At 51.5% G+C, this 24,037-nt stretch overlaps 1 long non-coding RNA gene across 1 annotated transcript; it reads left to right on the top strand.

Annotated features, from left to right (window-relative positions):
- The first annotated feature begins 6,141 nt into the window (after positions 1-6,141).
- Positions 6,142-10,594, top strand: LOC109306417. Its single transcript, XR_002099986.1, has 3 exons — positions 6,142-6,676; positions 8,320-8,434; positions 9,823-10,594. It is a non-coding gene; the product is annotated as an uncharacterized LOC109306417 (long non-coding RNA).
- Positions 10,595-24,037: the final 13,443 nt, after the last annotated feature.

Genomic DNA, 24,037 nt, shown 5'->3' with positions numbered 1-24,037 from the left:
TTGGCAAAAAGACTGCATGCCCTTCTCCCTGGAGTAGTGTGATAGTCTGCTTAGAAATCCATGGGGTGCTGAAAAGGACCTGGGAGTGACAATGGACAATAAGCTGAAAATGAGCCAACAGTGTGCCTTTGTAGCCAAGGTTGATGGCATCCCGGGCTGCACTGGTAGGACCGTTGCCAGCAGATCAAGGGAAGTGAGTCTTCCCCTCTATTCAGCACTGGGGAGGCCACATCTGGAGTCCTGTGTCTAGTTGTGGGCCCCCCACTACAGAAAGGATGTGGACATATTGGAGAGAGTCCAGCGGAGGGCAGTGAAAATGGTTGGGGTCTGGGGGACATGACTGGCGAGGAGAGGCTGAGGGAACTGGGCTGATTTAGTCTGCAGAAGAGAAGACCAAGAGGATTGAACAGCAGCCTTCACCTCCCTGCAGGGGGGTGCAAAGAGGATGGAGCTGGGCTGGTCTCAGTGGGGGCAGATGACAGGACAAGGAGCAATGGGCTCAAGCTGCAGCAAGGGGAGTTGAGGTTGGATATGAGGACAGTGGTGAAGCACTAGGACAGGCTCCCCAGAGAGGCGGTAGGCTCTCAAACCTGGGAGGTTTTGAAGACCGGGCAGACAAAGCCTTGGCTGGGATGATGTAGTTGGGGCTGGTCCTGCTCGGAGCAGGGGCCTGGACTAGATGTGACCTCCTGAGGTCCCTTCCCACCCTCATTCTCTATGAGTCTATAATTTGATAAGCCATGATGTCCGCTAGCCCGTTATCGAGTGTAGCCACTAAAGAGCACTGCTGCCCACAGCACTGTTTGTCGAGTGGGAGCAATGCGTAGTGGTGAAGAAACGCTCTCTTGCTGGAGGCTTTGGGAGCTAGGACTATAAACTGCATCTGACCGGAGGGCCTGGTGGCAACACGGCAGGGCAGCACCTGTAAAATACCCGAGTTGCAACCTCCAGAGTAAGGTGAGTATAGGGCACTGCAAAACCCTATTCCCCCCGGCTTTGTGGTACTCCTTGGCTGGAGACAGGCATCACCCTGACAGAAAGGCGCCATCACCAAGGCATTAGGCAGCAGCTGTTCTTATCTCTTGCTCTCTTCCATCGACCATCAAGGCAGCAAACGTGGGGACTCGGTCTGGCCTTTGGATTCAGTCTAAGTGGTCTAAAGCGGGGTGATAGGTCTTGGGCAGCCTCCACTCCTCCATACGCTTGCCTAGGGGAATGCGTCAAATGTCTTGGTGTTACAATCCTAGACCTCTTATGTGTACACCATGATCCAGAGGACAGATGGGTGCCTACTACGGGTAAGTTTGCTCGTTGCCTTTCTCTCTGGAGGCGGGGGATGTGATTCCTGAGGACCAGACATTGGCGTTTTGGCCGAGAGGCCAAGAAAGGGGATATCTACACACCATTTGTGTGAAATGACTCTTCGAGTATGTCCTGAAGGTTGGTCTCTGCTTTCTCCTGCCAAGGGCACCTGATCTGCAAAGCCCCACAGGGGAACACAGGAAAGTTGGGCTGGAAGGGACTTTGCGAGGTCGTTTAGTGCAGCCCCCTGCTCAAGGCGGGATCATCCCTGACTAACCCATCCCAGCCCAACATTTGTCTAACCTGCTTTTGAAAGCTTCCACGCATGGGCGTCTGGTGGGGTCACTGGATCACCAATGGGGTGGGGTGGAGGGGTCCTCCAGCGGCCCAGCACCAACTGATGGGGGGTCCTCGATCCAGCAATGAAAGCAGAAGTGCACTTCCAGTTTTATCATTGGTGCTTCCAGGGGGTGCATGGCCGATCTCGGGGTGCATGTGAACCCACGTGCACCCCCTACACATCGCCAGTTCTCCCAAGGATGGAGATCCCACAACTTCTCCAAGCAGCATGCTCCAATTCTTGACCAGCCCATCTGAGCCAGAGACGTCCTCCTCATCTTCAACCTCAGTTCCCCGCGCTGAAGCCCCTTGGCTTCTCTGTTCCTAGACCTGTCCCCTACGGCCACAGAAGAAAAGCCCGTCTCTGTCCTCTGCCCTTTGGGTATTTGAAGACTCGTATCAAATGTCTTCTCCAAACTAAGTAACCTTCGTTTTTTTCAGTGTTTCCTCATAACTCCTGCCTCCCAGGCCCCTATTCGTCGTTGTTGCTCTGCGCCGGACTCCTTCCAAACTGTCAACAGCCTTCTTGAGGTCCCAAAACGGGACGCAGCTCTTCAGATGGGGCCTCACCAACATCTGCTACCACGCAGAGAGGTGATATTATTAATGTAAGAAATGATTTTGCAGAGGAGCACTGAGGCTGGGAGATGGGTCCCTCTGAAATGACAGCGCAGCCCGGGACTAACACCCACTATGTGATGCCTTCCTTCCATCCTCAGGGCCATTTCAGTGACGCCCCAGGGCTCTTCGCCCACGACTGACAGGCCGTCACTCCTGCAGAGAAAGCCAGCGGTTTTCCAGCAGCCCACAAGTCAGCTGGCATTTCAGCTGGACTGCAACGCCTCTGCTAGGGCAGGAAAGCAGAGCTGTCAGGATGACAGGCGACACTCAATTTTGCAAGGGCTTGTGACTACCAGGACCACAAAGCAGGATCTCGTTGTGCCACCTGCTGATGGAGAGAGGTATGATACTGGACTCGCACCTTGTTGAATGAGATGCCTAGGGTCAGAAGGCACTAGATCACACCACAGGTACACAGAAAAGGGCCCCTCCCTCCCCTGCTGCGATATGGGACCCATGAGACCCAGCGCTGTGACACCATATTACAAACATTCACTCTCACACGTCCAAGGGGGCCTCTTGCGCCCACGGCTCAGGTGTAATTTCGGCTTCTTTTTCTGCAATCCAGTAAGTTGCCCTTTGCCAAATTCAATCACATTATGAGCCTAATTCTGGCTTGCAACAAATGGCCACACACAGGTATAAGGAGATGGTAGACCCTCTCCCATTGATCCGTGCCTAGACCTTAGGCTGAGGTGTGCAGAAGCAAGTAGGTCCTGTATTCACATTACTACTCCCCCAGCTACGACCCTTGAGTGAGAGGGGTCTTGGCTTGTCCCTCTGAACCCAGCAGGTAGTACAGGTCCTCACCTGTGCTATATGTCTCCTGCCACATCAGCCATCAAGGCAGCAAACATGGGGACTCGGTCTGGCCTTTGTAGACATATGGCAGGAGACATGTAAGCAAAGACCGGCAGCACAATCCCTTTGGGTGGTAGAGGTTTGCACTGTGCCATATTTTCCTGATGTCTCAATCACTGCCAGGGTATAGCTTGTAGCTGTCTTGGTCTAAAGACAGGCAGAGAAGGTGCTTTGGGTAAATCTGATAACTTCTATTAGACCAACTCAAATAGTTAGGAAAAAAAATCTTCTATGCAAGCTTACAAACGCCCTTTGTCAGGCTGAGGAAGGGTGTTTGTGCCCGAAAGCTTGCAAAGAAGAATTTTTTCCAACTATTTGAGGTGGTCAGTCACTATCATGCACTCATTTAACTGCATAACCACAGGATGGAAAGCAAGGCCACATGCTTACTCTGAGCATGCAGTGTACCCGACTCAATGTAAAGGGCATTCACAAAGTGCAGGGACAGCCTGAGCATTGAGCCTGTATCTTGTTTCTTAGTGCACCTCATGCCTCTAATTAGCAGCTGTGCAGCTAACGGGGCTGCTTTAGAAACCTTGCGTTGTCTGCTGCTAGCCAGGCTCACCACTTGTATGCTGCCATGAGGTACAAATACATTATATAACAGTGGGGTCCAGGGTTTCCTGTGCAGGTCAATGGTGTATGCACTTAACCCGGGGGGGGGGGCAATTATTTTGGGCGGAGGGGCACTTACTGAGTTTTGGGAAGCCATTGAGGGCCATATAACAGACAGCCAGGGGCAGATAAATATTAATTTTCTAAACTTTTTAGGGGCCCCACACGCCGGATAGAATGGCCTGGCAGGTCTCATGCGGCCCGCAGGCCGCATTTTACTCACCCCTGACTTAACCCCAGTGTTGGTAACCTGTGTCCATTACAGTGCAAGCCAGTGATTCTCAACCAGGGTGCCTGGAGATCCTGCCAGGGGTGCCAGACAGTGTTAGCACTGGTAGGTGTGCAAACACGATTCACAGGCTGAAACCAGGGATTTCAAATGGCGCTAAAAACACACTGAGCTGTCGTGAGCTTTGCTGAGTTCTTTGCAACAGAAAAATCACCCCTGTATTTTTTCTGTAGCAGAAAAAGAGTGTAAACGAAGAGCTGGCATTCTCGGAGGGGGGCCTCGAGCCCGATGAGGCGGGCCTCGGCGCTACAAGGGTTGAGAAGCCCTGTGGTGTCAGCCAGAGGGAACAGGAATGACGAGGTGTTGTACTGGGAAGGAAATGATCTGCTTATCCAATATGCCAGTAAGCAGAGTCCACTGCAGTTATTTTTACAAGACCATCGTGGCTTCCTAGTTGTTCACACTTCTTTTCTTTACTTTTCTTGCTGTGGACAGATATTTAAAGCAACGCTCGTATCTTGAGCTCATAGCTGCTTCCACCTCGCTCCTCATCTATTGCTGAATCACATTCCTTGCCTGTTTTCTTTCTACCATTTGACAAAATCCTTGCATACAAGAGAAGGTGTCACTTGGCACAGCGTGGGACTTTGGTCCCTGAGACTCCCAAGGGCTAAGGACAGTATTTTTCAGGGAAATGACATTAAGCTTCACCTAGAAAAATATGGTCCAGTAATCAGATGCTCACAAGGGGACATCTCAGGGTGAGCAGCACCCCGCGCCGCGAGCCACCTCACTGGTCCAGTGGCAGAATAAAGTGGTAGTCACACATGGCCCTTCACTTTTTGCAGGTCATCATTAAGGGCTACGCAGGGACACTGACTGGCATAGCTGCTGAGGAATAAGCTGTTCTTCATTAGCTATAGGTCCCTGCTTGGGCACTTGATCCCAGAATAAAAATCACGTGGTTCCAGAGTAAAAGCATCAACTGTCGTAATAAACCAACTAATTACTCTGGAACACAAAGAGATTTTTATTTCAGAGCATGTCCACAAAGGGAGCTATTCTGAAATCACTTTCCCACCCCGGAAACATTGAGAGCACGCTCAAAACAGTCTGTTCCGATTTTGTGCCTTGCAAGGACTAGGGCGCATCTCCACGGTCATTAATGTGCTTTGGGTAACGCGCATTAAATCTCGTACCTCCATTGTGAAGTGCTAGAAGAAAGGTGCATTAGCCTATTTTAGTGAAAAAGCATGTTTTTGGTGACACTAATGTGCATTAAAGTCGGCCAGTGCATATTAAAGCACATGTGTAGACTTGCCCTCAGTAACTCCTCAAACTTTTTCCAGCTGTTGGTTGTTTGCTTTAGTTAAGAGGGAAAGCCATGGACCCGATTCACATCTCGTGGTGGTTGCACGGGGAAAAGTCTGCATTTTCAGCAGACCTGATGAAAAATGTCTTGTACTTGAAAGCCTGCCTAACTCTATCCCCATACTGATGCATTAAAGAGATCACTCTAAGAAATCCTTGCCTCTCTGTGCTGTTACGGGGTTGTACTGCTTGCCCTTATCTGTTGAAAGTGGAGGGGTTTAATAAGTGTTGTTCAGATGGGGAAAGGGTTAAAGGTAATGGCCCTCTGGATGGTGCTGGGAGGGTCCCTGGCCTGAGCACTGGGGCTTTTCCTAAAAGCAGGTGGCAGGAGATGTAAGCAGGAGAGCCGGAGCGTGCACGTGCCTGTGTGCACCTCCGTGTACCTGCGTGAGCGCCTCCAGCCCGCTGGTGCGAGCGGGGGTCGAGGGAGTCTGCCACGTGGGGGCTGCAGCCGTGGGGCAGAGGCATCCCGCCGAGGGCCGCAGAGAAGCCGAGACCTCCAGGGGCGAGGAGGAGCTTGCTGCAGAGACCGTGAAGACTCCCGCCTGCCCCTCGAACCAGCCTCCCACTGAGAAGAAAGCACCAGCCACAGTCTAGTTAGAGTGAGACGGGCTAGGTGATAGTGCATTTGAAACCTTCATGTTGCATTCTGTCTTCCCCCGCTCCATTGCAGTGTTTTCCCTAATTAGTCAAGTTGGGGGGTTTTACCCTTAAATTCAGCTGTTTTGCAACCGAAGCAAGAAGTTTGTGCCCTCACGGCCTTGGCTGACTTGGGGGTCCTGTCACCCCCTCTGTTTACTCCCATGTGCTAACCCCTGATTTACCTTGGCATGAGTGTAAAGGCGGATCAGGCCGGTGTCTGCCTCGGAGCCTTTATCACATGAATGCCGTTGTGTAACCGAACCCCTTGTCCCTCGATCAGGCGGATCTCATTTCCCTCTGCACAGCGGATCTTTTCAGCAGCCCCTAAGTGGTATCTCATGATAAGGCGTACAACAAGGAGATGCTTCAATACCAATAATCAGATCAGGTCTGGGCAGATTTAGTAAACGAGCTTTGAAATGGGGGCCTCCCCTCCCAGCCCTTCCTTCAGCCTGCTCTGATGCTGAGATGGCTCAGGAAGTCCCTACGTCACCTACAATTAATTAGACCTTTGATGACACCGCACCAGATCAAAACCGCTCCCTTGCGCCATGCTTCCTAGTGACTCTATATAACGAGCTTCCAGGGATACTGGCTATTCTGTTCACCTACAGGAAGGTGCCTGGAAAATGGTCATCACCGTGAGTCCCCGGGGTTTGCTTCTGCTGGTGCTGGTGGCTCTGGCTACGAGCAGCTGTAAGTACCCCGTGGCCGTGTTAATCATAGGTGATGCTTGGGAGAAGCTGATCTAATGTTTGGGAGACAGGACAGCTGGGTTCAACTCTGGGCCACCTCCTCACCCACAGCAAATAACATCGCTTTCTGGGCCTTATCTTCTTCATCTGCAAAATGGACATAGTTCTCTGCCATTCCTTAGGGCATCTGCGTCAAGAGGGTAGCGAGTCTCACATCCTCAGGGCAAAAGATTACAGTGAAGCTTGGTCACGAGACCAGCCTCGCTGAGAATATCCCCAAATCATTTCTTAATGTATACTCAGAAAAGCAGCTTCCTTGCCGTATTGTCAACGGCTTGGTTGGTCACTCAAAATCATGTTCCCTATGGTGTGAAATTCCCTCCCCCCCACTCCATTCAGATGTGTTTTACCTCTTTTATTTCTCGTTTGGATCAAAACCTTAGGAGAAACAGCTAGGAACCGTCTGCGTTTCCATCCTCCGTCCGACCTGTGATTGCATGTCATTGCAGATATGTGATTGCATATTGTTCTCCAAGGCACCGTGTGTCCCAGTGAGGGGTACACGTTCGCCAGTTTAGTGGCTGGCACAGAAGACCGGGAGACAGGACCCCTGGTTGTGCTATTGACTGTTTTGTATGAGCACTGGCAAGTCATTCGACCTCTTCTTGTTTAATTTCGCTCTCTGAAAATCCTGGAGAAGATCACTGATCTCAAGGCACTGTTGAGAAGGCTACCCAGAATTTGTAAAGCCTACGTATTTTCTCCATCTATCTACAGGGGAGAGCACACAACAGTGCTCTTGGGGTGTGCAAACTTGTTCCTCTCCGCACCAGTGATAAATTTAGCATGAGAAGAATGACTCCTTTAGATAGCCTTTAAAATACATTCGTTATTGAGCTTTAAAGCAGTGTGGCCCTCTGTTTGTAACAGCTTATTAAAGGAAGGAGCCCCATGGAGACCCCACTCACCTACCCACCCGCTCTGTCCGGTACCCCCTGCACTGGGTGCAGGGCAGACTGGCAGTGGCAGCCGTATAGAGCAAGCTACCATCGCGGGGGCTGCTAGGAAGCCGAATCCAGCTGCTGCACCCCCAGCGCACTGCCCCTGCCCCTGCCCCTGCCCCTGCTGCACTGTGGGACTAGCCACACCTGCCACAGCCTGGGCTGCCCTCACGCCTGGGCCAAAGGACCCACCGCAGGCTACACAGAATCCACTGGTGGGCCGGATCCAGCCCTGCTGTAGAGCCTCATCCTGCTCCCATTAAAATCAGTGACAACCTCTCAAATTTTACGTGGGCTGGGAGTAGGCTCATAGATCCACAAATGATTAGGGATCATTGCAATCTGCATGCAAGCAGATAGGCTCGGGATCAGAAAGCAGAGCAGCAGATCAGGCAGGAGAAGGGGACTGGAGTGGCACTTGGCTGGGCCCCTACTGGGCTAATGCATGAAAAGGCAGGGGCTGTGTCCAGCCCTAATGTGTCACGCCTCGTCAGTGCAGCTCACTAACGAGAGAGAGGGCGAGGGGGGCCCCTGGGTCGTAGCTTGGGTCGCGGTTGACAGCAGTAGATCGATGATGCAAAGAGACTTGCAGCTTGGGGCAAGCTCCAAGGAGAGGCTTAAAGTCCACTTTGTGATTTTGCAGGTCCGGGTGCCGGTGCCAGAAATTGGGGCTGTGCGAACTACCGGGGCTACTGCCGCGCTGTCTGTTACCCTCAGGAAAATTCGGTGGGACCCAAGGACTGCGCGGAAGGTCTTGTGTATGTCCCCATTAATAGTGTTCTCATGTCTTGATCCAGCATGTTGTGAGCCCCACACACACTGGAAAAACCTGAAATGCTCAGAGGAAAGCTCAGCCCCCGCATCCCCTCCACCCACTGACACTCCAGTAGTCCAGAGCATGCAGCCAACGATCAGCAAATGGAGCAGGTTGAGCTCTCTTTATTTTCACGGTGGAGGCACAGCTCATGGAGACAATGGGTCTCAGGGTGTAAAATATGTCAGGCTGAGGGTTGCAAGGGCTGGGCATTCAGGGGAGAAAGGATAACGGGTCAGAGCATTATGTACTTTTCTGTTGGAAGGCTCAGGGGTGGGCATACAACATGATTAATACTGGGTAATATACCCTGGATTTTACCCCAAAATAGAGGGAGGCAGGTAGGAACAGAAGACTGCAGAAGAGAAAACTGGGGGGGGGGTAGTTAATAGCAACCTTTAATTACCTGAAGCATGGCTCCAAAGAGGATGGAGCTGCACTCTTCTCCATGGGGGCCGATGACAGGACAAGGAGCAATGGGCTCAAGCTGCAGCAAGGGAAGTTGAGGTTGGATATGAGGAAAAACTTTCTCACTAGGAGAGTAGCGAAGTGCTGGAACTGGTGACCCAGGGAGGTGGTGCAGTCTCCATCCTTGGAGGTTCTGAAGACCTGGGTAGACAAAGCCTTGGCTGGGATGATGCAGTTGGGGCTGGGCCTGCTCGGAGCAGGAGGTTGGACTAGATGTGACTCCTGAGGTCCCACCCAACCCTCATTTCTCTGCTTCTGGGAAGAGTAAGGAGAGGTGTCTGAGCAGCTCCCAGAGGCACCTGCCTGCAGTACCTGCCATAGCGTGCCTCACCATCCCGTGCCGGAGAGCAAGTTTGCATTGAGTAAATAGCTATGCCAGGATGAGACGCACATCACGTGCTCTGTAGTAACTCACGCAGGGTAAAGCAGGGTAGAGCTTTTTGCAGGGTAATGTAATCTCCAAAAACAAACAAAAAAAGAGACTGGTGTCTGGGTAAGGCTGTGTGTTGTGTGTCCACTTCACTTTCACTAAGAAGCAAAGTCCGTTCACTTTGCATTGTGTATCTGCTCCTCGAGTCTCAACATTTGATGTTCACAGGCATCCTGGTCTGAATTTAGGATGCCATTTGTGACCAAACTTGCTTGACTCTGTTATGAAACTGTGATCTGAGCTCAGGGACATCAAGCCACCTCCTGTGCCTCATCTTCCCCACTTCTACCCGGGATCTAACCAGCGCTATTTCTCACTTGCTCTCATCAGCCTTCGCTGTAGCAGATTCGTTACCAAGTTTTTGAAAAGGGGGGATTAGTATCTAACTGTTCCTTTGGGCTGTCCGCTGTGATTGTCCTTTCTTTCTTTCTCAGTTGCTGCATCTCAGGTGCTTTTGGGTAAAGATGCTTGTACCTGGGGACGTGCTGATACCCGAGAGGAAGCCCCACGGAGATGTTTTACCTACATCAGGAAAGACAGGAGATATCAGTCAACCGGCAACAATGCTCAGCAAGTCCTCCGACCTGCATAAAACCTTTGTTACAAATAATGATTTGGGATAATGTTTTTGACCTCGATCTTCTCCCATTCTAGTCAATGGGAAAATCTGCATGGATTCGAATGGGAGAAGGATGAGGCTCTTTCTTTGCCTTCTGTAATGAAATACAGCCACTGCAGCAGCATTAGTCCCGGGACTGGCTTTGTGATTGGGGGAACATCCTGTGCAAAGAGCACACCCTCCTCCTCATCTCCCACTTGTTCAGAAGCTACCCCCCCACTTTTCTCTCTGCCACATCTGGTGTAGCACCGGTGTGATGGGTCCCACAAATTTGGGGGCTCCACAGGTTTCACATATCCCCAAAGACAATTGATGTTCTGATCCGTCCTGCGTGAGGGGGAGCTGAGGGGATGACAGTAGGAAATAGTACATGAACACAGGTAGCTAAATTAGATAGAAAAATTCTCAGTAAAGGGTTCATGAAAAAGCAGAGAATATTTGGTTTCAGGACAGTTCTGCAATAGTATTTTCCCTTCGGAAATGCAGCACACGTGAATGGTTAACACATGAGTTTAGTGCAGTGAACTCAGGAAGGACTGGCAGACTATATATCCCCCAGGACTGATTATAGGAGTTCATTTCCCATCCCAGGTCAATATGGCCGTGCACAGATGCATCAGCAGCTGATGTCAGCTAAGGTGGTGCAGTCTCAATATGGATCCTACTAGGTAAGGAGCCAGAGTGCCCCCAAGGGAGACTTAAAAACCCTCCCTGACACATGGAACTGCAAGAGCGGTGGGGTAGGCAGACAAAACCTGACACACAAACGTGACTGAGACATCTTTCTCTGCAGTATCGTGGTTACAGATTCACTGGACCACCGGCTGTTCCATCCCAGGATGAACGAGAAAGCTCAGAAGGCTTTCACTGCTTCGCAAACTTGTAATGCGGTTATCAAATTGCACACGAGACTACAAGTGATTTATTTAGCTTCTGTATGGCCTTGCTTTTGCCCTGCAGAGGAGGCTCCACCTAAAACAAGAAGCTTCTCGGGGTGCTGTCATTCTTAGCCGCTTACGTACCGAGGAAAACAAAACCCATTCCTGCCTGGGTTGTAATCACAGCTGTTTTTCTTCTCATCTGAAACAGCTGCAAAGGATTTCAATGCATCTCTATCAGCCCAGCCAGGGTTTTCAATGTCAGTCTGGTCACTGCATTTAGGGCTCCATCTAGACCAGGATTGACCTCTTTCTCCATAGCTCCCAGTGCGCCATTCTGGATGACGCTGCCTAGAGGGACTTCTGCCTCTTTACATTTACCAGTGCCAGGACATGGGCAGCCAGGCCCAGGGGGCCCATCAAAGAGCAATTTTACAGGATCAGGGTAAAAGCCAGAGTTATAAAGGCCAAGCAGCGTCTAGGGATAAGGTGGATCAGGAGCCTGCGGTAAAGAGAAGAGCAGAAGTCATGAGCAAGATGTTTGAGGAAACCAGGCGAAGAAAGGAATCTGAGTATTGCCTAAAATTTGGAGAAGCCGGACACTTAGACGTCCTCTCCCTCATCTTATGTATGGGAAGTGGAAGGTCGGGTGATAGGAGGTGGCCGGGAGTCAGCGGAGGCTGTGTCAGTGCTGGAGGTTGGGGCAGAGAGCCATACCGGTCAGGTCAGGGCCCTGGGTTCGTGGCTGCAAGTCTCACATACCCCAAACTGCACCTCATCATGGGGAAGGGGTGCACCTGCTTGGAGATGGGGAAGAGGTGGACCTGGAGCTCACCCTGGGGAAGGGGTGCACCTGCTTGAAGATGGGGAAGAGGTGGACCTGGAGCTCACCCTGGGGAAGGGGTGCACCTGCCTGAAGAAGATGGGGACGGGATGGACCTGCCATTCACCACGTGGAAGCGGTGCACCTGCCTGAAAAAGATTCCTCATATTCCCAAGCTTGCCTCCCGGTCCATGAACATCTATCACCCGGAACAGCCCCATCCTCCACAAGTCTCACGTTGCTTGCCGAGGCTAAGCCAGCAACAGTGGAAGCTCCCTGCTGAGCTACCACCTTGAGTGTCGGGCCAGGGAGGCGAGCTTAGCAAGAGCCCCGACAGCGGCCGGTCAACGCGGTGAATCTCAACTGCCTTGCGAGGGGTCTCAGTGCACAAAGGGCAGCCTCACTACCACCGGCTATGGCTGATTTGAGGAAGGGGCCTCCAGCTGTAGGAACTGCTCCAATGTCATGAATGAACCTTGGGTCCTGGGAAATAAATCAGGCTGGAGCCTGCCTGAGACGCAATGCTCATCAAGTTCTCCTGACTCAGTAAGGGTAGTTTCAGCCAAAGAAATTGGGGGCCAGGGTCAATCAAGGTCAAGTCGCAAGGAACCAAGTACCAAGAGGCACCTGGGATGTTATAATGTCCATAAGTGTCACAGAAGGAGGATGGGTGTTGTCAGATGCTCTTGAAAGTTGGGAATTGCAAGTTTTCTGGGTCCAGGAGACCTTCTGATCAGGCCACGGAGATTTTCGTGGGTGATTTTGTGTTCTGCACCCATCACCTCATGGTAGGGTCCACGGTGACACCCCGGGGCAACAGAGCTAGCCTGCAGTTAGGAGGGAGAAGGGCCAAAGCCCAAGAGGGGCAGGGTCCAGGGCCGGGGAGCCAGGCTGCGAGCGGGCAGGACAGGAGCTGGAGCTCATAAGCCGAGGTCCGGGGCAGTGGGCTTAGGCTAACAGGCCCAGCTAAAGCCGAGGGGGTTGAAGCCAGGAAGACGGAAAAGGGCGTGGAGGCACTGGGGGCACGCAGCACCTGCAAGGCAGGGAGGGCAGGGCTGCGGGGACAGGCGCAGGCCGCGAGCTAGGCCCCTCGAGCAGCCGGAGCCCCAGAGCAGGCCGGCTGCACCCCCGCGCCCCTCGGGGCGGGGCTCGGTGGCAGTTGGAGGGGGCGGTTGGGGCGGGGCTGAGGCATGGCGGGGACGCGGCCCCTCCGCGCGCTGCTGCCGCTGCTGCTGCTCGGCCCGGGTGAGGCGGAGCCGGGGGGTCGTTACGGGAACGACACGCCCCGGCCTGCGCCACGCCCCCTTCTCTCCCATTGGGCCCTGTCTGCTAGGCCACGCCCCTTTCCCCACTCGTTATGGGGCGGCTGTGCCACGCCCCTCTCCCTCCTCCCTGTGGGGCAGGGCCCCCCCCACTGTCCCGGCTGGGCCACGCCCCCTTCTCCGACTGGTTTGGGTGGCAGCTGGGCCACGCCCCATCCCCCATTGGGTAAGGTACGGGCCACACCCCCTTCCCAGCAGCGCAGCCCCGTGCCCCCTCCCGAGGGGAAGGGGCAGGGGCCCCAGGGCTGGGATGCAGGCCCCCAGCCGGGTGCGGGTGCCCTGGGCTGGGCAAAGAGCCCAGGGGAAGGGGCTTCCCTGCAGAGACACGAGGCGCGTGGCTGCGAACGCCCCTGTCCCCGCCCCTCGGGGACCGCGGCCTGCACGTGCCGTGGACTCCCGCTGGCGCCGCCGAGCAGGGCAGGTGCCAAGGTCACCGCCACCGTGAAGGGAGCGTTGCCGGCCCTGAACAGGGAGACCCTTGCACGGCTGCCCTCGCACAGCTTTGCGCAGCGCAGACGGGTCCGTTGCGCCGCGGGCAGCCCTCCCAGGAGTCTGCTTCTGCTGAGCATCTCACCTGTGCTTTACCGTGCGCGCCGGGGGGATGTCTCCCTGCCTCGCGCCTTCGGCCTTCTGGCGAAGGGCAAGTGAGACTCGGGGGCACACCTGCCCGCGCGATGCCGCCCTGGGTCCGCGGGTACCGAAGTCTGGGCAGTCAGATCCTCGCTGGTGGCAGCGTCACGTGGAGCTGAACGCCGAGCTCTGCTCGGCAGGTGGGGTTTGGAACTGATTTGCCTCCTTTGGCCCGAGGCACAAAATTTTAAAAAAAGTAATAATTAGCAAGTACCCTGCATTCAGATGGTAAACCTCTCTGAGCTGTTGCACCACACAGAGGATCGTAGGGCCACGGGGCTGCACATCGCATCTGGCCCCTGCCTGAGGCAGGATCAGCCCCGTGCAAATTATCCCATGCAGTCCAGCCTGGTAGTAAGACGCCAGCCGCCCCGACACAGCGCTCTCACTACAGATGAGGCAGGGCGACTGTGGCAGTCCACGTCTTGCTTCTGGGAAATGTTAATATGCACTCAAGAGATCCTGGGTAAGATCCAAAACCTGCTTTTTGCTGCTACTTCAAGCCATTCGTCTGCATCCTCCTCTCTGCAGCAAAAGGGAAAAGGTGTCTCCCTCTTCTTTACGGCAGCCCCTCAGGTATTTAAAGACTGCTTCCGTGTTTAAGCTGGCTGCAGGCAACGGTTTGAGAGCACACAGCTGCAAGCAACCAGGACACCACGAGCTAGCTGGGAACACACACTGTCCCCCGAGCCTCAAAACAACAGATACTTGCATCAAAAATACCTCTATTGCAACAGTTTGCAGGTCTTAATTGGTTTGGGCAGATTTCTGATCGAATTCTGCCTGCCAGGAGTATTGCACGTGGTTCCTGCCAGCTTGCTGGTGGGCTGCTGGTAAACCCGGGCCTCCCAATCTCTAGGCATGTCTGCCGGGAAAGTTGGCCGCCACTGGTGTAGAGGAAGGATAAGGAAACATGTCTTGCTAAGGGGATTTTTGGAGGATCTGAGCAAAGAAGGGGAAACGGATCTAGCCGATGGGGATATTTTTGGGTGTGCAGAAATACGGCATGACGAGAGGGGATTTTGAGACCTAGACAAGGCCCGCCCAGGAGAGATGTGCAAGGAGTACAGAAGGGAATGTGGTTTTCTGAGGGTGTCATTTTTGGGAATGAAACAGCAGGAAGCAGGACCACGAGGAGCCAAGATCAGGGTTGTTAAACTGAGAGGACCGAGAGGGGGACAGAGAACTGAGCACGGGCTGTAGGAGATACTTGGGGGAGAGGGCACATAGCGGGTACCAGTGTAGCGATGGGGAGGTGGAGGCCAACCTGGTTGGTTGTGACACAGAGGAGGTTTGGAGGAGCAGGGGCTCATGTCAGAAGAGTGAAGCAGGCTGTAGCATTAGGTGGTGGATGAAGGGGTATTAGGGGCTTCATTTGGTGAAGAATGGGTATTTGCTGAGGGGAGACAGCTGAGAGGGAAGGAAGGATGGATCCTGGCAGGGAGGTTCGGTTGGGCTGGGCTGGGAAAAGAAGACTAGGAACTAAAATACCATTCCTCCTTTTTCTCTCCTGTCTTCTCAAGTCATTTGCAAATAACATTTCATCCTCCTTGTGTTAAAATTGTTTCACGTGCAGCCAAGTGACTTGCATCGAATGACACATCGTGGTACAAGGGTGTGCCGCAGCTGCCGTAAACTTCTTCAATCTTCTGTTTTTCCAATGTGTGACTATTTCTTTTCTAGGCATTTTGGAGACTGCAAAATTCTCCTACTCAGAAGTAATAGTGCCAAGAAAGCTAGAGGCAGGAGTTGATGGCTCCAAGGTAATGCATCTCTTTAAGAAAAGAGGCTTGGCTCTTATGGCCTTAGAGGAGTGATTCGTGAGTCCAGTCTCTGGCAAATCCCAGCCGGTTCAGTGGAAGAATGAATGCCTCTCTGATCCCTTTGGGCACTGGAGGGGAAGGGGGTGTTTCTTGGCCCATTGATGATTTTGATCGAGTCTCAAGCACAAGGATAGATAATAATAATGACACTTTCTTCTTACCTGTGTAAATGCCATCAATATTTTTATTAGTGGAGTTTGACATACAGGCTTGACATTTATTATCTGACATGGCACAAATAAGAACCTCTGTACAAGGTACTGAAATAACCTGATCTGGAAGGGGCTCAAGCCTCTTTAAACATTTTACAGTGTTCAGATACTTTTACTGTGTTATTGTTCACAGCATACAGGGCTCATTTCATCACCACTGGCAAACCTAGGGTGGGGCGCAAAAATCACTATGCACCTTGGTCTTCCCTTTGCTGTGTTGCCAGCAGATCGAGGGCAGTGACTCTTCCCCTCTATTCAGCACTGGGGAGGCCACATCTGGAGTCCTGTGTCCAGCTGTGGGCCCCCCACTACAGAAAGGATGTGGACACATTGGAGAGAGTCCAGCGGAGGACAAGGAAAATGGTTGTGGGGCTGGGGGACAGGACTGGTGAGGAGAGGCTGAGGGAACTGGGGAGAAGAGTTTGGAGAAGAGAAGAGTGAGGGGGATTGAATAGCAGCCGTCACCTCCCTGCAGGGGGTTGCAAAGAGGATGGAGCTGGACCGGTCTCAGTGGGGGCAGATGACAGGACAAGGAGCAATGGGCTCAAGCTGCAGCAAGGGAAACTGAGGTTGGATATCAGGAAGAAACTTTTTCACTAGGAGGGTGGTGAAGCCCTGGAACAGGTTACCCAGAAAGGTAGTGGACTCTCCATCCATGGAGGCTTTGAAGACCCAGGTAGACAAAGCCTTGGCTGGGATGATGTAGTTGGGGCTGGGCCTGCTTGGAGCAGGGGCCTGGACTAGATGTGACCTCCTGAGCTGCCTTCAACCCTCATTTATTTTATTCTATGATTCTACGAACATTCCCACAAAGTAGAGATCTCTATGAATACGGGACCAAGACTGAGACCTGGGTGGCTAGAACGAGATTGGCAAACCAGGTGGCAAAGCAGGACATACTCCACTTCTTTTTACAAGAGTTTTGCTGGTATTTGTGCAGGTGCACCACTATTAGCAAGGCTGAGGCCATTAATACAGAAAAAGTGCTCGAGTCTATACCCACATTGGGTTATACTTGCATTGAACATGTTTTATTGATATGATGGTAAATTTGGATATTCTGATATATAAGGGGCACTGTTTATAAAATACAACCCTCTTCTCTTCCTCCCTCTCTCTGCCAATGATAAAAATTGCACCTTCATGGCACCTGATGACAGGAAGTTGGAGGACAGGAGGACAGAGTTGGCATGCATAGCTGGCTCCCATGGAGGTATCCTTCCCTGGGTCACATGAGAGGAAGAATCAGGTGCTACAGTATAGTGAAGGGTAGATCAATGAGCATGGTGATTTTGCTCCCCACATTCCCCAGAGGTGGTGAAATGAGGCCCAGACCTTGGCATTCACTAGGATCGCCCAACATGTGTAGGGTGGCTGTTTCCATGCTTGGGGGCCCCTTCTTAAAATTATAGACCATGAGGGTTGAAGGGCCCTCAGGAGGTTAGTTTGCACTAAGGGTCTCTGGGCTGCTAATACTAGACGTGCACCAACATGTCGGTTGTGTGTCGGATCGGCACGGATAAAAGGAAAATTAACATATTAGCTCTTGGCTTGTTTTGCCCGGTGTAGCAGATAATTGTCACTGATAAACATAATATGCCTTTTGGCTGTGCCCCCAGACACCGTGTACATGTGCACAGTCGCATGAGTGCATGGGGCCAAGATGTAGCCAGGCAGCGTGGAGAGCAGCGCCCTGCAGTTAAGTCTGAGGAGGGGAAGGGGTGTGGGGGAGAGAAGGTGCATGGGGGCGGGGTGCAGATCAAGTGAGGGAGGGGTTGGGCCAGGGGCTGGGGACACTGGTGAATGGGACCAGGGGCCAGGGCAGGGAACAGCACAGAGCCACACATCGCTTATTCAGTGGGTGCAGAAGGAGTAGGGAAGGGAGATGGCTCCCTGCCACTGTGCCCACCCCCAGGTGAGGCCTGGAGGGGGCACGTACCCCCATTTTTGTGAGCAGGGCAGATGCAGGCTGCTCGTTGTGGGCTCAGAGGTCTCCGCTCTGCTGCCTTTGCCCCAGGGGCCAGAGCTGGTTGTGCACCCCCTGCCCAGCAGGAGGCGCATGGCCAGCTCAGGCCCCCGGGGCAAAGGCAGCATTGTGGAGGGTCCCGAGCCTGCAGTGGGCAGCCCACATCCACCCTCGCCCTGCTTGGCTCTGCTCCGGTTAAAAGCATCCCTGCACTTAAAAATGGTGGCAGCAGCGCTTGAATTAAAGTTCATCCAACCTTTATGTCAAGTGGCCCCACTGTCAGTTTTGTGTGCTGGGACACTGATCCCCTGGATGAGCTGCCCATGGCTCTGTCCTGCTCCTTGCCCTGGCCCTGGGTCCCATTCATCACCCTGGCTGGGAAGAGCCCACAGCCTCTGCCCCTGCTCCTGCCTCACTCCCTCCCTCACTGTGGGGTACTCAATCTGCCTCCCCATGCCTCTTCTCTCCCCCATGCCTCTTCCCCTCCATAGGCTTACCTGCAGGGAGCTACTCCCCATGCTGCCTGTCTGTGCTGTAAATCGGTTATTGGATCGGTATCAGCCAATATGGCTGGTTAATAGTGGGCTATGTGTATCGACCAAGAAAATCTTCATCGGTGCACCCGTAACACTGATCCAGTGGTGGCAGTGTTAGGAAAACGCCTCTTGAAAACTTCCCTGTTGGGGTCTGATGAATGGAGTGAATTTCAACCTGCTCTATGTGCAGCTGTAGAGATGGGTCAAATCTACGGCTTGGAAGAGTGACTGTAGGACGTGGTCGAGCAAAATATTCTTGACTACTGTTAAATTCTTCTTAATGCTTTAGGAGGCGGTGTCTTATGTTATTAAAATAGAAGGACATAACTATGGTGTTCATCTACTACGAAAGAAGTAAGTGCTTTCTTTCCATTCTTTCTTCCGCACTTTTTATAGCAAAATAGTTATATGTGGGGTTTGACACTCATGTATGCAGAAAAAGCCCTGCCCCAAAGCAGTGTCAGTCTAGATAAGGAGCAATAACAGAAGGTGAAAAAAGAGGAGGAATGTATTGCAAGGAAAATGGCTTTATTTTGGGCCATAGTAATTATGGAGGGACAAGCGTTTCTAGTAAAAATGTATTTCCATTTTAAATGTTTTTGAAAAATATTGTTTAGCTTTGCCAACCCTTATGAACTTCCCCTCATTTGATCTTATGCCAAGGAAAAGGTTGGAGAGGCTGGACAAAATATTTCAGAGAGATCGGAACTGCTTTTTGGGGGAGATCCCTGCATGTTGGCCCTATAATTATAGCACATCCTTTGTGTAATGACATGTAAACACATGCCGTAACACTCGGCGTGTAAACAAATGACGTGGAAGCCCATCTTTTGTGTGGTGTGTTCCTCGTTTTATCACGCCGTCCATTGCATTAACGGTCTGGGCAGCTCTTTACAAGACGTCATTAACCGGTTATTCATGTTTGAAGTGTAAAGTGTGCCAGGCACCTCTTAATAACAGTTGCATATAATTATAGTCAACTAATGAAGTATCTGGAGATTAAATAGCTGAGTGTGACTTGTGATCAGTGCACAGGGCCCTGGATTGGGTTCTGTTCCTCTCTGTCCTGTGCTTCCTGTGGAGCCCTGAGTGAGTGGTTTTGGACAGGCGACAGCTGCTGAAGCAGGATGAATTAGTTGCCACGAGATTTCTGTTGAAACCACTTCAACATATAACATCCGAAAGAACAATCCAACCACATTATTGTCACGGCATTGAAGCTAGCTAGCTAGCTCAGTATCTCTATTCTGCTGCACTCATTTCTGGTTGCCTTTACTACCTAGTGCTTTAGTTTCCCCATCTATAACATGTAAGTAATATAATTACAGCATGGATCCCTATAGCTAAGCTAGATGTATGCTATTGAGTTGATTATGTCTTGCTCATGCTTCAAACCAACAGTTTGCATGCATCGGGGCAACAAATGGCAGGGGTCTTTGTTTTCATGTCTAATTTTAGGGCTCTTCATTTTTGTTTTCAGGATGTACATAGCCAAAAATTTCCCTGTTTTTACTTATAACACAAGAGGAGATTTGATAACTGATTATCCATATATTCAGGTGAGTCTGAAATGAGCATGGTGGAAGGTACAGGTCTCAGTAAAAGTAAACTGCTCTGCTGTGCATTGCTGAGTTGCTAGCAAAATCTTGGGAGTTCACTGGAATATAATCTAAGGATGTGTCTGTGTACTAGGTTAGCCATGGTCTGGGCAGATGGAAGATAAAATTAGCGCAGGATATGGTTAATGAACCACTAATTAATAACCCAGTGGCAAAATCCTGAATCTCTTAATTAAATCATAGAATCATAGAAAACAAGGATTGGAAGGGAACTTGGGAGGTCACATCTAGTCCAACCCCTGCTCCAAGCAGGACCAGCCCCAACTACATCATCCCAGCCCAGGCTTTCTCTACCCAGGTCTCTTTTAGGAAACTCCAAGGATGGAGACTCCGCTGCCTCTCTGGGTAGCCTGTTCCAGTGCTTCACCACCCTCCTCATGAGAAAGTTTTTCCTAATATCCAACCTCAACTCCCCTTGCTACAGCTGAAGCCCATTGCTCCTTGTCCTGTCACCTGCCCCCACTGAGACCAGCCCAGCTCCGTCCTCTTTGCAACCCCCTGCAGGGAGGTGAAGGCTGCTGTTCAATCCCCCTCGGTCTTCTCTTCTCCAGACTAAATCCTCCCAGTTCCCTCAGCCTCTCCTCACCAGTCCTGTCCCCCAACACTCAAACCATTTTCATCACCGTCCACTGGGCTCTCTCCAGTGTGTTCATATCCTTTTGTACTGGGGGCCCAAAACTGGACACAGGACTCCAGATGTGGCCTCCCCAGTGCCGAATAGATGGGAAGAATCACTGCCTCCATCTGCTGGCAACTCTCCTCCCAATGCAGCCCAGGTTGCCGGTCGCCTTCTTGGCACCAAGGGCGCACTGCTGGCCTCTGTTCAGCTTCTTGTCCCCTGGCACTGCCATGCAGATGTGCGGCACGGAGCCCGGGCACCCGCGTCCCCTTGTCCCCTGGCACTGCCATGTCCTCTTCTGCAGAGCTGCTGCCCAGCCAGTCACCCCCACCCTGCACCGGTGCAGGGGATTGTTCCCTCCTCAGTGCAGGACTTTGCACTTGTCCTTGTTGAACCTCATGAGATTCCTTTTGGGCCAATCCCCCAATCTGTCCAGGTCTCTCTGAATCCTAGTTCTGCCCTCCAACATATCCACTATTCCCCCCCAGCTTGGTGTCATCTGCAGACTTGCTGATTGTACGCCACATCCCATCTTCCAGGTTGTTGATGAAGACATTAAATAAAACTGGCCCCAGGACCGACCCCTGGGGCATCCACTTGACACCGGCTGCCAACTAGACATCGAGCCATTGATTGCTGCCCTTTGAGCCCGACAATCCAGCCAGCTTTTTACCCTCCTTACAGTCCATTCGTCCAAGCCGTACTTAGCTTGCTTGCAAGAATGCTGTGGGAGACCGTATCAAACTTTTAATGGAAAAGAGGGGAAGAATCTGCAGAAAATGGGTTCTCAAGCAGCCAAAACATAAATGGTTTAAAAGAAAAGTTTTAAAAAAAACAAAACAAAAGGGCTCTTTCTGCCTTTCATTGTGTTTTGACTTAAAAGCGGTTAGGACTTGATAGCCCTGAAGCCCTTTCTAGTCCCGTGTCCCTGTGTCAGTGAATGTGGCACCTTCATTTCTTTCCCCATGTGTCAGTAGTTATGTGGAATATGTATTGTCTTCTAAGAATATTTTCTTGCTTCCTACCTTCCAGTACAGCGACCCCCAAACATGGAAGGGATGGAGCAAAAAGGCTCCGCTGTGCTTAGTGAATATATCTAGTGCAGAACTAATACCCTTAATTCCCAGCTTTGTTTCTGACCTGCTGTCATAGTGGGCAAAACACTTCACCTCTCTGTCTTTTTTCTCTTCCCCTGTTTTAACTGTCTGTTTGAGCTCTTCAGGGCCAGGATGGGATTGTCTCTTACTATGCGTTTGCCTAGTGCTGAGCCTGGGGAGGGAGACGGGGAGGCGCAGAGAGGGCAGCAGTGCCACGGATCTTGTCTGGGGCCTTTTGGCACAATTGACATGCAGATAAATAAGAGGAAACTTTGGCCCTCTTATGGTGGCTTTTTCTAGGCTCTACCACTTCTGGCCATCTAACCCTGCCTTCCTTCGGGGACCAGTCCTTCATCAAGTTATCGGAAAGGAAGGAGCCATTTATTTTTTTTCAGGAAAATGAATCAATCTCATGGAAAGGGTTTCTCTTGGAAAGGGTTAGAGCCAGATACAACTTGCTATAATGATAAGGGGCACAGCCTGTTGGCTGACATGGAGCAGGTCATGGGAAACTGTTGCGCAGATAAGGCCGACGATTCCTTTTGCTTTCTTCTTGCCGTCTTGCCTAGCGTTCAATTTCCATATAAAGCGAAACACTTCTATTACATTTCTTGAAGCCTCAGGTGGAGCAGTGAGCCTGGGCAGATGACCCCTGGTATAGAGCTGGCATCAGTTTTGTATTCGGCACAGAGCGGCATGCAGCCGGCCTGCGGTACCTGCATGCGGCGGCAGCTCGAACTGCACCTCCCTGAAATGATAACCCCCTTGCCTTATCAAATGTTGAATGAGATCTAAACTCATTTAACATAAACGGGTAGAGTTTTATTCCTGCTTCTTGTTTGACTTCTCCCCCCATTGGATTCAGCAAAGTTAACATGGCTAAGGGGTATATCCTTTGTCTATCTGCTGCTCTTTTACACTGGTGTAATGATAATGCCAGTCTACATGTGCAGTCTACCTAGGTCTAGGTGTTACGTAGTTTGGCTATTCAATTGACCATCCTTCATCATTATTCCTTCACTTTCACTTTTTATTGTATTAAAAAATAGTCTCGTTTCCACTAGTCCTCTTTTTTTTCTGCATACAGACATCTTCAGCTAGGTGCCATGGATGTGTGAATAATAAGCCCGGGGTGCTCTGTGTGACTGATAATATGTGGTGTTCCACCTGATCTAGAATAAAATCATTTTGGACCTTGCAGGATGACTGCTTCTACACTGGATACGTAGAAGATGTCCCAGGATCAGTGGCCGTTCTCAGCACCTGCTCTGGGCTCTGGTAATGTAGGCTTCTCAAGACGTAAGATCATAAATAGTGAATCGCTTTATGCTAGATTATTTTCACCCCTTGGAAAAGGACGTGCAGATTTTAGCTCCCTTTTTCCTTTCCCTAGTACAGATTGCTTGCATCCAGTTTAAGATCCCTGCGGTCCACAATGTGATGGCGTTGTGGTTAAAGCGTCTCACTGTCATGCCTCTGGAGCTGGAGCTGGGCAGCTGCCCCCTGGCAACCCAATTTTAAATGTTTCGGGGATTTAAAAGCAGTCGGATGCGACACTATTGGTCTTGTTGGACAGGTTTGTGAGGGTTAAATCAGTAAAGCCTCCTAAAGAGCTAGATTGTGTGCCTGGCTGATCTGAGAGAGGATGCATCTGCACAGCAGGGATAGCTGCAGGCACTAACCAGGGAGGCACAATGTATGGCTAGAAAAGGTTAGGGCATCTTGGAGTAATGACAAGCTGTGCCGGTCTGCTTTCTCAGTTCTGGACAAAGTACCATAATTATAACAAGTGCAAAGGATGCGGTACCAGCAAAGCTCATGCAGGTTAGCAGGTGCCATCTAGTTAAGAGCACAGGCTTGGCATGTGATTAGCATTCTCAGTGGTTCTTAAACAAGTGTCTAAAAATGAACCTATGTGACTAATTGAGCATTAGCTAATGATGCATCCATGGCTATAAAAACAGGCATCCTTGTGGAGGACTCTGGATTTGTGCACCTCTCCATCAGCCAGTCTGATGACTTCTCTGGCAGCGAATAATGCTTGGTTATACCTACTGCATCTGTTTCTTCCAGGGGTAGGCAGTTATTTGGACTGGAGGGCCACTTAATGAGCTCTGGCGAACTGTCAAGGGCAGCGGGGCGGGGAGATGCCAGCTGATCCGATCTGCTGCATCCAGGGCTGGGTTTGGCCATGCAGCACGCAGACTCCTCCGCGTGGGACAGGGCGTGATGCAGCGTGCCGAGTAGCTGTCCCATGTGCTGTGATGAGCCACTGCTGCCACGCCGCACTGGGGAAGTCAGGGACGGCTGCCCCAGGCCAAACCCCACCTTGGCTGGCATGGACTCACCTCCCTGATGTAAAAATCGCGGTTCGTTTCTCGGGAGGCGAAAAAAACCTTCAGCCACAGACACACTCTATTAGCAACACAAAAGGTATATATTTGCAAATAGGGTCAGAGAGAGAGACAAAAGATCAAACACTCTGCTGCCCCCGAGGGAAACTGC

Source organism: Crocodylus porosus, unplaced genomic scaffold, assembly GCF_001723895.1.
Source record: "Crocodylus porosus isolate Cpor-Errol unplaced genomic scaffold, CroPor_comp1, whole genome shotgun sequence".
Taxonomy (NCBI): Eukaryota; Metazoa; Chordata; order Crocodylia; family Crocodylidae; genus Crocodylus; species Crocodylus porosus.
This window is presented reverse-complemented; position numbering and strand designations above follow the sequence as displayed.